Source organism: Podarcis vaucheri, assembly GCF_965113315.1.
Source record: "Podarcis vaucheri genome assembly, chromosome: 4".
In the NCBI taxonomy this organism is placed as follows: Eukaryota; Metazoa; Chordata; class Lepidosauria; order Squamata; family Lacertidae; genus Podarcis; species Podarcis vaucheri.
The window spans coordinates 28,377,803-28,394,283 of record NC_138762.1 but is presented as its reverse complement, the minus strand read 5'-3'; the positions used below and the strand labels follow the sequence as shown (position 1 = coordinate 28,394,283).

General features: G+C 39.9%; 1 protein-coding gene across 4 annotated transcripts in view; it reads left to right on the top strand.

Annotated features, from left to right (window-relative positions):
• Nucleotides 1-16,481, top strand: part of FLT1 (fms related receptor tyrosine kinase 1) — a 140,417-nt gene that overhangs the window by 67 nt on the left and 123,869 nt on the right. The window contains exons 1-3 of one of the 4 annotated variants that reach the window (XM_082220235.1): nucleotides 251-434; nucleotides 1,660-1,763; nucleotides 15,838-16,000. The gene's annotated coding sequence lies outside the window, so the exon portion shown is untranslated. Of the gene's footprint in view, nucleotides 1-2; nucleotides 101-250; nucleotides 435-1,659; nucleotides 1,764-15,837; nucleotides 16,001-16,481 lie in introns of those variants that run through there. The other 3 variants (XM_082220237.1, XM_082220236.1, XM_082220238.1) reach the window with 3 other exon arrangements.

The window sequence follows — 16,481 nt, the reverse complement described above, 5'->3', positions numbered from 1 at the left end:
TAACGGCTCCCTCCTCTCAGCGTCGTGTCGAGGGAGCGTGAGGGGAGCGGCGCGCGGTGTTTCCCCTCTTTCGCCCGCAGCTTTTCCCTCGTCGTCAAAGGTTCAATACGCCCCTAGCTGATAATAACATTAAAACCGTATGAAGGACCCCGGGACAGCAGAACTCCAGCGCGACAGCAGAACTCCAGTAAAACACAATAAAGGCGACGTGTGAGGCTTTTTTTTTTTAAAAAAAAAGAGCTGAATTATTTTTTAAGCTGAGAAACAAAAGCAGCGGTTCAGAGACGAGTAACAGCCCTTTAAAAACGCCTAAGCGACCAAGAAAGCGTTGTAGCCCTATACTTGAAAATAACGTGTTGGCGCCAGTCCAAACTCGGACAAAAAACACCTCAGCGCAACCTTGGAACACCTCAGAAAGGGTTCAGCTGCGCTTTGTAAGTGGCTGCTTAACGCGGTCTGCTTGCTTTGTTTGATTTTGCTGTGTTACCATCTTGGTATTGTATCCTTCCTGGAGGTAATCTCACAATGAAAAGCGAATAACAAGCTTTGTATAATACCAATACACTGTAAAACTGTAAAAACAATAAAGCGGATATTCTTTCTACTGGCCACTCTTAAGCGTCCTACTTCAGTAACGTATTCAAACCTTGGCTGCCAAAAAACAACACAGTTGCATGCCACCTCAATCTCGTTCAGTGGAGACTCTGGCGTTTTTATGATATATGGTTCATTTTACACACATAACCTGAGCCTATCATGCAGGGGCGCTTAGCATTGACACCCCACAACGCCTTGCTTGTCCCATAGTCACATAGCCTTGGTTGGATGAGAGCAGAAAACAAGCATGGTTCTCCCTCTTGCTTCTACTCACACAACACTCTATTATCGCTCTCACCACTAGCCAGGTGAGGGGAAAGGGCTCACCCAGGCATCCTGTGGCATAAAGCCACTTCTTTTGCTATATTAAAGGTCATGCTTAGGCTCAATGCTATTTTTCTAGAAAAAGAGGTGCTAGAACTCGCCATGAACAACTCCTTTGTTCTCCGAGAATGGCAATGGTGCTCACCTGAGAGGTTCCCGGAATGGAGTTCCTGTGAGTTCCCCCTGGGGGAAAAAGTTACGCTTGAGAGACAGACGAATGTAAATAATTTTTGATGCTTTTAAGGGGGCAGATATTATCCTGCCTAATCAAATTTGGCGTGACCCAGCCTGAGCAGGTGGAAGTATGATTCAGAATTATGAGCCTCAGAAATAAATGGCATTAGTGTGCACACAGTGCATCTGCCTCCACAAAGAAGAACCTCTGTTTAATAAGATGATTCCACTACTGGTTTAAAATAGAGGGAAGGAATCAACATAGTGATAAAACAGATTGCTCCAACAGCGCAAGCATTTGCCCTTTCCTCCTCCCACGAGGCTCCAATTTTGTACATATGGCATATACCTATAAATCTGCCAGTGTCCACAGGGTAGCTAAATTCAATACTCTCAAAGTCCAGACATGTCTATTGATTATAGTTCCTAGAATATGTTCAGAAATCTAACTCTCTTCACCTTTCATCTCCTTTACATTCTTTCTTGTATAATTGAGAAATGAATCCAGTGGCAGAACCTTTTGTGATTGTTTGACTCATAATATTCTATACTCCAAATCTGTAGGGGACACAGTTGGAAGTGGAACACATTCTCAAACAGTTATTGAATAACCTCTTCCCGATGATCTCATGGCATCTGCTTGACTTTCAGCTACGCTCATTCAGCTTGTAAGTATAGCTCCTTTTCAAACAAGTTTGAGTGGATCAGGGGAATGTATGTTTCTGTTTTATGCATGTTTTCATTCTTTTTGGTTAATAACAGTTTATTTAATGACAGATTTTTTAAAAAGAAAGAAAGAAAATTTTATTCACATGGGTGTAGCTGGGGGGGCAGTGGGCAGCTGCCCCCTAAATCAATCAAAACCAATACAAATCTGAGGTTCTGCCCACCTAACAAAAGCCTGCCCTCCACTAACAAAAATTCTGGCTATGCCTATGCTTATTCACTAAAAAATTGAAAAGATTAAATTCATTTATTCATTAAATCAATGTGCACTAATACTTGCTGCACCACCTAAATTGCCTTCAATTGTGAACATGAGGAATAGGAAGGCCCACATGCCTATATACAGTGGTGCCTCACAAGACAAAATTAATCCGTTCCGCGAGTCTCTTCGTCTAGCGGTTTTTTCGTCTTGCGAAGCAACCCTATTAGCGGATTAGCGCTATTAGCGGTTTAGTGGCTATTAAAGGCTTAGCGGTTTAGAAAAAGGGGGGGAGCGAAAAAAATCGCAACACTCGCAAGACTTTTTTGTTTTGCGAAGCAAGCCCATAGGGAAATTGGTCTTGTGAAGCGCATCGAAAAACGGAAAACCCTTTCGTCTAGCGGGTTTTTCGTCTTGCGAGGCATTCGTCTTGCGGGGCACTACTGTGTGTGTGTGTGTGTGTGTGTATATATATATATATATATGCAGGTTTTGGTGTCTTCGGGTGTCTTCCCGTGTAAGAGTCGGGGTGTCTGTGCGACGTTTCGACGAGGTCTCACTCGTCATCTTCAGGCTGGTGCTTTCGGCTTCTTGTTACTGGTAACAAGAAGCCGAAAGCACCAGCCTGAAGATGACGAGTGAGACCTCGTCGAAACGTCGCACAGACACCCCGACTCTTACACGGGAAGACACCCGAAGACACCAAAACCTGCATCCCTGTACCCGTGAAAATCTACGAAAGCATATATATATATATATATATATATATATATATATATAGTCCAGTAGCACCTCAGAGACCAACTAAGTTTGTTCTGGGTACAGTTTAAGCTTTCGTGTGCATGCACACTTCTTCAGATACTGGTACCTGTTTGAAATGGGTCAAGATAATTGACTTCATGCAAGAATTCCTGCAACTGCTGTGTTGCAACCCTTCCAAAAAGGGATTATTTACGACCTCAGGGTTGTTGTCACAAACAAGTGGGTCCAGGGTGGGCTTTTACAAAAGTGGTTGTATGAGTAAATAAACAAATGTACCGTAATTACAATGGAGGAGTAAAGAAGTAAATGAAACTCTTAATAAATGAAAATAATTTATTACACGCACGTAATTACAATACATCCCCAAAATGTTTACAACCTTTTTTAAAAAAAAAGTCTTAAAAATGACAAAAAAAAGAATTTCATTACCAACTTGAGGATGTGTTTCAAAGGTTGTCCTTTCCAACAAGAGCTTACACAACAAAATTGGTTCAATAAGTATGCCAGGAAGGACAAGGGACATTAGCTAGTGAGGGTACGCAACTTTGCTGCAGGAAGAGCCAGAATTGAATATATGGCTATTGTGGCAGTAGCCCCAGAGCTGAATGTATGGGAAGCTAAAGCAGCAAAGGAAAAAATGAGGCCTGTCTCTACTGCAAAGGGAATTTTAAAGTGATGCCATTAGCACCATTCTCCTAGTCACTATTCAAAGGACAGATTTGGGAAAGGAAATGCTACACCAGTGTTTTTGCCATTATGGTTCACCCACTATCACTGCCCCTTCTGTGGCTGCTGTGCTTCTTTCCATATAGCTACTAGGCACATTTTTTCCAGCTCCAGTATGGTATATTATAAAAAAATATGTGCTAATACGTAATATTTGACACTTCATTCAATTTTATTTGTCTGAAGGATTCAGAAAAACAACTACAAAGCAGGAAGTAATTTAACATTTTTGTCTATATGTTTTAGTTTGTATTTTTCAAGATAATAGTAACTACAAAGGTTCTTATAATTTGATATAGGTAAGTGGGTTTTTTCCAACCGATGTGATGTAGGATGAACAAAAAGAAACAATTGCATGTTCCTGTTTAGTGAAACTTCTAGAAAAAAATCAGGCTCGTCACTAAATATATTTATTTATTGAGTGTTTTGGTTTGTTGATAAGGAAATGACTATAGAGATGAAACATTTACATTTCAAAGTTTTTTTGTAGGATATAGACTGGACACCATCGCTACACGTACATTACTGACATCATCTTCATGTTTAGGCTGCATAACAGAAAGGAATGTAGCCTTGTAGTAAAGATTTGGTTTTCCTTTAAAGGCAGACTTCCACACTAGGATAAACTTCTAGACATAAATAGAATAAGATGTTTGCTCCTTTGTTTCAACCAATCTGTGAAATTTACAATTTATTTCTTATCCTTCCTTTAAAGAGCATAGAACAATATATTAAGAAAACAAGCCTATTCATGTTTACTCAGGAGTAAGCCCCACCGTGTTCAGTGGGGTTTACTCTTATGTAAAAGGGTAGGCATACATGTCTGGGAGAAAGCATCATTGAATGTAGTCCAATGGGCAGATCAATCCAAACTATCAAAAGCCAATATAATTTACACCAAGGTAAATTATGCCATTGTAACTCACCTATTTGAAACTCCATTTGGGAGTGGGGCTACTGCCAACTTAGACTTCTTGAGCATAACAGAGGGAAGCTTTACTTGTGTTTTCAAATAGCAACAATTATAAATAACTATCTATCTATATATATAGTTTGAAAGCACGTCAAAGTGCAAGTAGATAAATAGGTGGGAAGGTAAACGGCGTTTCTGTGCACTGCTCTGGTTCGCCAGAAGCGGCTTAGTCATGCTGGCCACATGACCCGGAAGCTGTACGCCGGCTCCCTCGGCCAATAAAGCGAGATGAACGCCGCAACCCCAGTCGGTCACGACTGGACCTAAGGGTCAGGGGTCCCTTTTTTATCTATCTATAACAGCTAATACTATACTTAATTTGGTCTTTCATCTATTTGTGGTTTCCTGGCAAGGGGCTTGCCCTACATATTTCCCATTGGTTCTTAACACCTTGCTGCTTTATGCCAGATCAGTGAAAGGCAAATCAGCTGTTATTCAAAACTTAAGTGTCAGATCAACCCATTAACCTGGAATGCATAATTGAGACCTGGGTCATGTGGGTGGTCATGTCTATTGTTACAGATCTAGGATAACAGAGTTTGGGGGTGCAAGGGCACCCATAACTGCTAGTTAGTTAATGTTAGAAACTAATACAGGGATGCGGGTGGCGCTGTGGGTTAAACCACAGAGTCCAGGACTTGCCGATCAGACGGTCGGCGGTTCAAATCCCCGCGACGGGGTGAGCTCCTGTTGTTCAGTCCCAGCTCCTGCCCATCTAGCAGTTTGAAAGCACGTCAAAGTGCAAGTAGATAAATAGGTACCGCTCTGGCGGGAAGGTAAACTGTGTTTCCGTGCACTGGTTCGCCAGAAGCGGCTTAGTCATGCTGGCCACATGACCCAGAAGCTGGATGCTGGCTCCCTCGGCCAATAAAGCGAGATGAGTGCCGCAACCCCAGAGTCCGTCACGACTGGACCTAATGGTCAGAGGTCCCTTTACCTTTACTTTCTATATCTTTATAATAACAATATGATCTCAGCAAAAATAATGGCCACTGGGCAGGGAGAATTATCTGGTTTTGATAGTAGCTCAATATGAAAGGAGATTCAGTGGTCATGGGCAGTGCTGAGGACTAGGGTTCCCTCTGGATATACTGCTATTATTCATTGTTGTTATTCAGTGTTTCAAATTGCTTGTCACTCAGTCCTATGAAAGCATACTCAGAAGATAAAAGTCCACTGTGTTCAGTGAGGCTTATTTACATAGGACCACAACCTTAAGTAAACTGTTAAGTATGTAGGGCATGATTTTCAGTAAAACTGGTGTCATAAACCCTTTGCTTTGTTTTTGCTGTAACAGATTAACACAGCTATTCATCTAGAAATGGTTAGTTCATTTCCATAGGTCTGCTTATAATCAAGTTATTTTAAGTTCTTCACCTATGAATATACATAACCTAATAAAAAGAGATTATCTTCACGGTGTTGTTGTCACATAACAATAGTAATAAAAGTGTATTGTGATTATAGTTATACCTTTATAATGTCAGTGAACACCCTGTTCCACATATATAAACCTCTACGGGAAAAAGCTTTATCCTGTTGAGGAAAGATTTCTTATACCAAGAATTTGTCAACAGCCATTCATGAACTTGTTAAAGCGAAAGTACTTTTTATTTGCGTTCATGAAATAAAATAAACATATTTTCTTTGATCCTTAACCAACCCTTTATTGTTAACTTGCACTAGACTTTTATGTTTCAGTGCTCATTGTACATGTAATTATTTGAAAAGTGATTTTGTTTTAAATTATTTAGCCTTTTCTGAATTTTAGATAAACACAGGCATGTTTTGCTAGCGATTAAAAATACATTTCACCCAACACTGCAGAACGTAGCAAAGATAATAATGTGTAGGCGTCAGTGTGTTCCAAAACAAGACTCTCTGGGGACCCCTTTTAACACACTGCTACGTTAAAATCGTGTTCTGAAAGCCTCAGGAAACCCCTACTCAAACCCACCCTTTCCTGAAACTGGTGAAAGTATTTTTAAAAACACTGGAGTGAAAAAAGGCTACTGCTAAAATATTGCCAAACCAGATTGTTTCATTTAGTTACTGTTACCAGGTTTTTCATCTTTCAATATATTAATAATTCTAGTGTTACCAATAATAATGTTAAATAAAACGTTAATGATGTCAGAATACCTCACAGTATAATGAGAAAAGTAAGTTTCCACGACATAGTCTGTGATAACATATTTTAATTATACGTCATACAGTCTTTTCTTTTTTAAAAAATTACATTTTCATAGAATTGTAGAGTTGGAAGGGACCCCAAGTTTCATACTATCCAACCCCCTACAATGCAGGAATCACAAGTAAAGAATCCCGACAGATAGTTACCCATGCTCTGTTTATAAATCTTCAGTGAGTGAGATTCCACCACCTTTTGAGGTAGTCCATTCCTCTGTCAAACTGCTCTTACTGTCAGAAAGGTATTCCTAATGGTTAGTCGGAATCTCTTTTCTTGTAATTTGAATCTATTCAATCACTATTCATTGATGCTACCTGTAGCATCTTATTCAGTTCTGGTGTTTTTACCTCATTCAACAACTTGTAGCTTTATTCTTCACTTAGTGCCATATTGGATTCGATCCAGATTTGCAGTGCAATCCTAACCATTTCTACTCAGATGCAAGCTTTATTGAATTCATTGTGGTATATTCCCAGATAAGAATGCTGAATATAATGGCCCTGCTGCATCAGGCCAGTGGCTCATTTAGTCCAGCTTCCTGTTCTAACAGTGGCCAACCACTCTCCTTTCCTGCAGTTTACAGCAACTGTATTCAGAAGCATAATGGTGGTAGAACAATAGTCATTGTGGTTAATAGCCATTGGTAGCTTAGTGTTCATGAATTTGTGTAATCCTGTTTAAAAGCCATCCAAGTTGGTTGCCGTCACTGCCTCATGTGAGGGCAAATTCTATAGTTTAACTATGCATTGCGTAAATAAGTACTTCCTTTTGTCTGTTCTGAATTGTCCACATTCAGCTTCATTGGATGTCCCCAAGTTATAGTGTTATGAAAGAGAAAGAAAAAAACTAATCCACTTTCATTGTGCCATGCATATTTTTTAAAACTTCTATCATGTTACCTCTTCTCTTTCTCACCTTTTCTTGAAACTTAAGATGTTCCAAACACTTCATCCTTTGTTCATAGGGGAGTTTATCCAGCCGCTTTATCATTAGTTTCCATTTTTAAACCTTTTTCAATTCTACAACATCCTTTTTGAGGTGAGGCAGCTAGAACTGGAAATGGTATTTCAAATACAGTTGCAGAGTAGAGGTAGGGTTGCAGCCTTAGTCATATTCAGGTTTTTGGGAGTGACTATGGATCAGGGCATGACTTGGAGCGCAAATACCACTGCTCTGGTGAAGAAGGCCCAGCAGAGAATTTATTTCCTCAGACTTTTAAAAAAGAACAATCTGAGTGAGAGACTGCTGGTGTCCTTCTACCGAGGCTCCATAGAGAGCATACTTACATACTGTATTTGTGCTTGGTTCTCCAGTTGTACAGCTAGGGAGAGGAAGGTGCTCCAGAAGGTCATAACCACAGCCCAAAGGATTATTGGTCACCCTCTCCCACCTTTGGAAGAACTGTACGGTTCCCGTTGCCTTAGGAAAGCAAACAACATCCTGCAGGATCCATCTCACCCGGGATACAGTCTGTTTGCACTACTGCCTTCTGGCAGGAGGTATAGAAACATCAAGTCTAGGACAAATAGACTGAAAAACAGTTTCTATCCAAGAGCTGTGGCCTTTTTGAATGCTGTAACTCGATAGTGAGACCTGGGAGTTTGATGGGTGTGGGTGTGGGTGTGGTTGGAAGGTGGTTTGTTTGGTTGTTGCTGTTGTTTTGCTTTTGTTGTTTTTAAGGGTTGGCATCCAATTTCGTTGCACTTGTGCAATGTTGCACTAGTGTAATGACAATAAAGTATCTATCTATCTATCTATCTATTTATGCTTCAGGTAGATTCATTGAAATTAGTGGAACAATTCCATTGATTTCAATGTCTACTCTAAGCATGATTAAGTCTGGATTCATTTTTTCTTCAATCAAAAGTTTTATTTATTTCTTATACCCCTCCTTTCAAGAAGCTTCCTTCAAGAAGTGGTATATAGCTACTCCTCATTGTATCCTCACAATAAGGTGACGTAGGTTAGATAGAGAGAAAGCAACTGGGCTAAGGTGAGTTGTAGCTAGTGGCTGAGTGAGGATTTGAATCCTGATCTCCTGTGTTCATAGCCTGACTAATACATCGTATGTAAATGATTGTAAGTTAATTATTTCATTTAAGACAAGGTTCCGCATGTGACGTTACCATATGAGAGTGCTGGAGGTGAAATAGTTAAAACAGTTAAATAGGTACCCAATCAGAACCCAGGGAGGTGGAGTCAGAGGGACTATAAAACCAGCTCTGGGAGGGGCAAAGGGGGGAGTTGGGTGGTTGGTTGGAGTGGGAGTGAATTGGGATAGAGTCTGGGGGTAGGTTGAGTTTGTGTAGTGAAATAAGCTGAGTCAGGAACAGTTAGGAGCTAGGAAGACAAGTAAATATCTGAGGGGTAGTTTAGTGAGTGAGAGCAGGTAGCGGAAGTTATAGGTCTGGATAGGCAGCCCATGCTTGTAATTGACTGAGACCATTTATGAAACCACACGCTTGTTAAACTGCAATAAATAAACAGAAGTTTATGTTCCAATTTAACCCTGACTGGACTCCATATTTTACCAGGTAGGGCCTGGGTGGTGGCAGCGAGAAATAAAGTGGTGGCACAGGGATCAATAGACGGTGAAACGTCTGGGGAACCTGTGTTATTGCCACACCACACAGACAACATATTTGCACAAAGCAGTTTCCGTGCATCAGAGAGGAACCAGGAACAAATGAAGTTCACTCCACCAAGACACCTGCCTTGAAACCAAAATACTGGGAGTGTAATATTTGCAAATGATCACCAGAGGGTGCTCAGTGGCTAAGTGTGCTTGACCTTTGACTATGCTAACTGTGTGCCTGCTGAGAATGCTACTGCTGTTTCAGCACCACGTTAGATTATACAGGTCTTTTAATTGTATTCCATGATGTAAAAATGTTGTAGAAACATTTAGATCTAGAATATGTGTAGATAGAAAAGTACATGAAATACAGTATTTTAGGGCCAAACTAAATATGGCATGGGAGAGGCATTGTGTCCCTGGTGTTTGTTTTGTTGCTAAAAACATCTCTGTGGGACTCTGGTGCTGGGGAAAGAGGTCTAATCCTTCTCTCCCAACCTGCACCATGGCCTAATCTTAATTGCCCTTGTAAAGCTGCTGTTCTCCTTATGGTGGGAAACATAAAGCACTCATATTATGTTTTCCTCGTAACAGCTTCAGTCAGGGTTGCAGAAAAGGTGGGCAGAAAGAATTAGATCTCCCTCCAGGGCCACAGCCCTGATTCAAATGTCATCTTTCTGATTCTCTTTCAGCAAAAGAAAAAGATGTGTCCTGTTTAGACCATGAAGGAATATATATATAACTGAGGTCCTGGGGAACAATGCATTAAACAAGATGATATGCAAAATAGTAACAATATGTGGGTGTCGTGCCTTACCTAAGCCTGAACCATGACTCTTCCTCAAATGAGGACCCTGATGACACAAAGTATGAAGACCTTTTGGGGCCTTAATGAAATTAATTTCATTGAACTGTTACGTTTTTTCATATTGTAGAAAATAAAATAAAATGCAGTAATATATTTATTGCCAATAAAGGTCAGAAATACACACATTGGCTCTGTTGTGCAGCCTGATGCTCAGGGACTATTAAGACAACATAATTTGTGGATACTGAATCCACTACCTGTCTGGCAATGTTGTTGAATTTTCTAGTCATAATGTACTTTAAATTCTTTACATCTGGTGTTAGGCTGAAAAGAAAACTTGAAATTCACATTAGCAGTGGATCTTTTCCTAGTTTTCCATTCATCTCTGCCAGTGCATCCTCATCCAGTCCCACACAGTCAATGCTGGCTTTCTACCCTGGATCACCTTCAAAGCATCTGACAACTGAAAAGGTTTTGAAGATACGCATTCATTGTTTATTTTCAGTATTCATTCTTAATTACATGGAAACCAGCAGCTCATTTTTTTCTTAAGCTAAGTCAGGCTCATACTGTGCTAAATATGTAAGACTAATGTGGTAATCTCTTATTCTCCTTAGACAGTTGACTTACATTTTGTCTCACTATTTTCTGTCAATTAGTAAAATTGTTGTGTTTTCAATTTTTTATATAAAATATAGTAAATGCTCCCAATATTCATGTTCAACCTGTATATGTGCATTTTTAAGAATCCCAATCTGTTTCTGAGTACTGTCTGCTTTCTCCAGTCTGTGCTTCTGGAGCATAATACTGGCAAATCTAAAACTGGTTATAACTTCCCCCATTTTGGATGAAGCACATGCATTTTCCAGGCTCAGAAATCCCTCCAGGGTAGATTAAGTTGGCCAGATTATAGGAAGATATATCAAGGGGCTTTCATGTAGGGCAATTTATAAAGTTTGATTATTTATTTATTTAACAATTTATAAACTGTTTCCCAACAAATATCTTTGAAGCAGTGTACAATGAAGAAAAAGTCTGTAACAATTTGATTTTTCTGCCAGAATTGGGTACAATGTTCAGGCATGGCCACCTCTTCTGAGGAAATGAAGCTTGCCAAATTTCAGACCGATAGCTTCAATTGTTCTCCCCAAAGGCCAGACTTTATCATTTTGGGGTGGGTACAATAATAATCATATCCTCTAGATACATGGGGTAGAGGAAATGTCACTCCTTGGCAATGACTCTTTTACCACCAAGGCTTGTTGCTATGGGGTGGGCTTCTGTTCCTCCTCTCCATAGATTTTTGGAGATACAATGGAGACTTCTTCATGAACTTGCATAGAAACAGACATGTAGCTAGGTAAGTTTTTTATTCCTCCCTCAGATCACTATGAGTGCCCTGGGAAAATAATTACCTCAGTGGTACCTCAGGTTAAGAATTTAATTAGTTCTGGAGGTCCGTTCTTAACCTAAAACTGTTCTTAACCTGAGGTACCACTTTAGCTAATGGGGCCTGCCACGCCGCTGGCGCACGGTTTCTGTTCTCATCCTGAAGCAAAGTTCTTAACCTGAGGTTCTATTTCTGGGTTAGCAGAGTCTGTAACCTGAAGTGTCTGTAACCCGAGGTACCACTGTATTGTGATTTAACAGCTGGATCTGTCTGTCGAAACAAAAGATTACTCATTTTCTCAGGGTGTTTCCCAAATCAGCTTGATTTCATTTCTCATGAGGAAAAAACAGACATGGGGTTTTTCTTTAGAAGCATAAGCCACAGAACTACTCAGAAGCTTAAGGAGTCCTTCATCTGCCTCAAGACACTTTGCAATCTGACTTGGGAACATGGTAATTTCCCTCAAATCACCCTAATTTGCCTCATAATTTGTGGTACACGCAAAGCCAATGTATACCCTTAGTAAATGCCCATTTGCTTCAAATTCACACAATCAGTTTTAATTATTCAGATACTTATTTTCATTGTGAAAATGTTTTTAAAATAATTTTGACTAGTAACTTTCACTAACAAATAACATTTAATAATTCAATAACAGCAATTTAAGAGACATTAATAATGTGGTTGCTTATAATTTTTGTAGGTTTCATTCCTGATTTCCAAAATTATTCTAGATACCTTAATGTACCTGAGCCAAAGGCTTTAACAGAAATGAAAGAAACACAGATTCAAATATTTAAAACTTTTAAAGTTCAAAACTATTGTATATTTTGAAGTATTCTAATAACTAAACTAAATGAATTGCAGTTTAGAAATAATCATAGTTATACAGACACTTGATTCTTGCTGACTCATTTATTGGAGGGGATGTTAAAACTGGGATACTTCCATAAGAGATAAAAATATGAAATGTAGTACACAGAGTTCCAGACACTATGCCATAATTACTAGGAAAAAGTGTGGTTTCTTTTGATCAAAATGTGGGACACGGAGCCTACAGGTGTGCCTCTTACTTTAAGAAAAAGGGTTTAGGCATGGATCCTAAACAAGTGTATTAGTTTAAGCCTTATTGAACACAGTGCAGCTTACAACCTGGTCTAAGAAAACATGTATGATTTCTCTGATAGATAGATGCTGTTGAATATAGAGGTTATGCAGCATTCATGAGTAAAGATGGTGTTCATTCTGGTGCATTTAAGTGGAGTGATTTAGCCAAAAGAAGGGATAATGAAGCAAACAAGTTACAAGTCCTATTGAGGACAGATAAGAATTGACAGAAGCTGAAGAAGAGTGAGCAGAAGTGACATGAATGTGATAAATAGAAGATAAAACCTTCACGACAAATGCCACCAGTTTTTTACAAATGAAAAATATTTTACAGTTTCTACCGAGGTAGGAGATTTATTGCTTTTCAGACATTATTACCTTGGTTTAAGAACAGCTTAGTTTATGAACAATTTGGATTAAGAACTCTGCAAACCTAGAAGTAGGTGTTTTGGTTTGTGAACTTTGCCTTGGAATAAGAACATGTTTTGCTTCCTCTTGAGTGTGTTCCATTTGTAAATTGAGTCCCCTGCTGCTATGGGAAAGGACACCTTGGTTTAAGAACGCTTTGGTTTAAGAACGGACTTCCGGAACGGATTAAGTTCATAAACCAAGGTACCACTGTATTTGACATGCAGTAGTTACAGAAGAGTATATCTGTGGAGCCTTGTTGTTCTAACATGGACACGTGTAGCAGACGATGTATATTAAGGTGGATGTGGGAAATTAGGTAAGTGATAAAGGACTGGGCATCTTGAGCTTTTAGGGTGCAAATCTCTGCTTATATTACAGAGAACAAGACAGGGCAGTAAATGTGTCCTCATTTTAAAACAATATGTTTAAATAATACTCTGTACATCAACGTGCATGGGTCACTTCTATTTTGTTCTTTCCCATACTAAAAAGCTACACTAAAAAGCCAAAGTAAACTACATAATGCTATCATCCTTTCTTCTTTAATAAGATAGTGCTGTTTTTTTGGAAAATATAGAGCCAGCTATTAGTCTCCTGCGGATTCTTTGAGGTCTACTGGAAGGGTGTTTGGGGTATCTTCTAAATGTTATTGGATAAAAGCTGAGACTAGATATCCCACTGTTTTTAAAGAGCATGCTGAGGCAAACCACTGTTAAGTTGTGCAAGACTGCACATTTCTTTATTCTCATTTCTCAGCTCACATCCTGAAACACATATGGTCAGTGTTTTTGTTTTGACTCTTTCTGATGATTTTTTTTAAAAAGAAAACCAATGTGAGAGAATACTTTAAATGATCTAATCTTTGTTTAAGGGTATTTTGCATGTGAAAGAAGGAAAATGTAGACATGCTGAGGGGTGTTCTAACCATTCACATCAATATTCACTGACACATCTTCACCAATACCCAGATAATACTTTTAAAGAAACAGTGATTGCCTAGTATAACAGGCAAAGGTGTCTCTCCTCCAGGTTGTGCAGTGGGCTCTGTCACTGCTGAGACGACAGCTGTACCTGCCAATAGTGTGGGCAGCTGGGAAGGCAGCAATGTTCCCACCATGTTAGAAGAGTCCCACTGAGTTTAGTGGAACTTTATGTTAGGTCAATAGGTATAGGACTGCAAGCTTAATCTTCCAGTCTAATGTTACTCATATTTTACAGACTTCCATCTTTAGCATCTCCCTAAAAGGGTATGTGAGTTAGGGTTAGATTTCTTCTAGACATGTTGGACTATGAAGAGAGCATAGGGTTTTGTCAGAGAATTAATCAGAATAATCTAGGTAAAATGGCCAATCCTTTCTACAAGCCCAAACTAGGCAATGTTTTTGGTGGTTCTCTACTTCAGCAATGAGAAGAGAACTCTATGATTTGAGAACTGTTGTCCAATAGAACTATTTAAACAAGTACCGGTATTCTCAAAAAGGATATAATCTATTATTACATGGTTCTGAAAGCTTTGAAACATATTTGAAACAGTATATCAAAATTCTCAAGACCCATAAAGACCCAAATTAATAATGATCCACTGCTGCAACATGCATACAGTGCAGTATCTTTGTTATATTGCCGTGCATTGTGACTTCACAGTCCTAACTATTTATGATGTACCAATAAAATGCTTGACATATTCCCATGAATTTACAATGACAGTGAGATGAGGTAGAACTCAGATGTAGAACATAGTGAAGTGGAAGGTTCTGAAGGGTGAAGCAGTGGCGGAACTTCATGCTCCGGCACCGGGGGAGGTGGAGTGCAGGCAGGGGTGGGGCTGGCATGCGTCCTGGGAGCGGGGCGTGCTGCCTGCAGGGGCGTGGCGCACTGCCTGTGGGGGCGTGGCGCCCAATGCGGGCAGGGGAGCAGCCGCGATGGAACCCCACTGGGATGCGCTGCTGGGGGCGGAGCGCTCCCCCCGCACTCCTCTTCCTCCACCAGTGGGGGGAAGATATTTTTCTCAGCATCAGGAAACCAATGTAGCACTCCTGCCTTAAAATAGGAGTCGCAAGTCTAAATACATACCTTGGGATGAAGTAGCTTCGGGATGAGTATTTTCGGGTTGCGCTCTGTGGCGACCCGGAAGTAACGGAGCGCGCATGTGCAAACGCTCAAAATGACGTCACATGCATGTGTGGAAGCGGCGAATCGCGACCTGCGGATGCTGGTTGCGTTTGCTTTAGGGTGCGAACAGGGCTTCGGAACGGATCCCGTTCGCATCCAGAGGTACCACTCTACTGTTCTTTGTTTTAATTTATGTGGTTCCACTTCTTGATTTCACTGTTGTATCCATAACATCACATTCATTACCAGTACTGCACCTACTGTATTTTTAAATTTTTCTACTAATGCAAAAAGCAGAATACTTTAAAGTAAACCTTTTTTACATACAGTGGTACGTTGGGTTAAGTATTTAATTCGTTCCAGAGGTCCGTACTTAACCGTGCTTAACCTGAAACTGTTCTTAACCTGAAGCACCACTTTAGCTAATGGGGCCTCCTGCTGCTGCTGTGCCACTGGAGCACAATTTCTGTTCTCATCCTGAAGCAAAGTTCTTAACCCGAGGTACTATTTCTGGGTTAGCGGAGTCTGTAACCTGAAGCATATGTAACCTGAAGCGTATGTAACCTGAGGTACCACTGTACTGCAAAATGCCTTCATAAAGTTTAGATCCATTGCTTATGGGCAGAATAAATGAAAGCAAAGAATGATCTGGTTGCCACATATATCTTCTTTTAGAAAGCTTAAAGTGACTTATATATCCAGATGCCATTCAGATCTACGTCTGTACAGCCTGGCTAACTCTACAACATCTGTTTCTTCTAGATTCTGCTGTTGGGTAATTCATTATTAGGAGCAACCAAAAAGTCCCCAAGATATGACAAGCTTCGAAGTTCTCTAGAACTCTTTATCAGGCAAGAAGTTGCATATGTTGTGGTGAAATGAGGGCGATTTCCAGAACGATTCAGTTAGATATTGCTACCATAAGGTCAGCTTGCAGGCATATCTTTAGGTGCCAGGGAATGTTATTGTTTTGGTTACTATGTTGTGTATTTTTGTGTTTTTATATTGTAAACCGCCCTGTGATCCTGGGATGAAGGATGGTAAATAAATACATACAGTAAATAAATACATATATAATTGCATTATTGGCATAGACATTTGCCTCATGGCTACAGCATCTTGACAAATCTTTCCTCTGCCTCCTACGCTTTCCTCCTCCACCAACTGTACTGATCATAAGCTTTAAAGTAAATCTTATATTGCACCATTTAAAAAGAAAACACAGATGGGGTTGCGTTAGAGAGGGAGAAACTGCATGTCTTTTTCTCAGTTTTTCTTTGCATCATGCCCACAAAAATGCCACATGCTTCATGACTCACTATAACAGAGGCTGAAGTTTCGCTTCATTTTTAAAAAACGTGTCTGTCTCATGAAGAGGAACTTAACACACCCACTCATCATCCCAC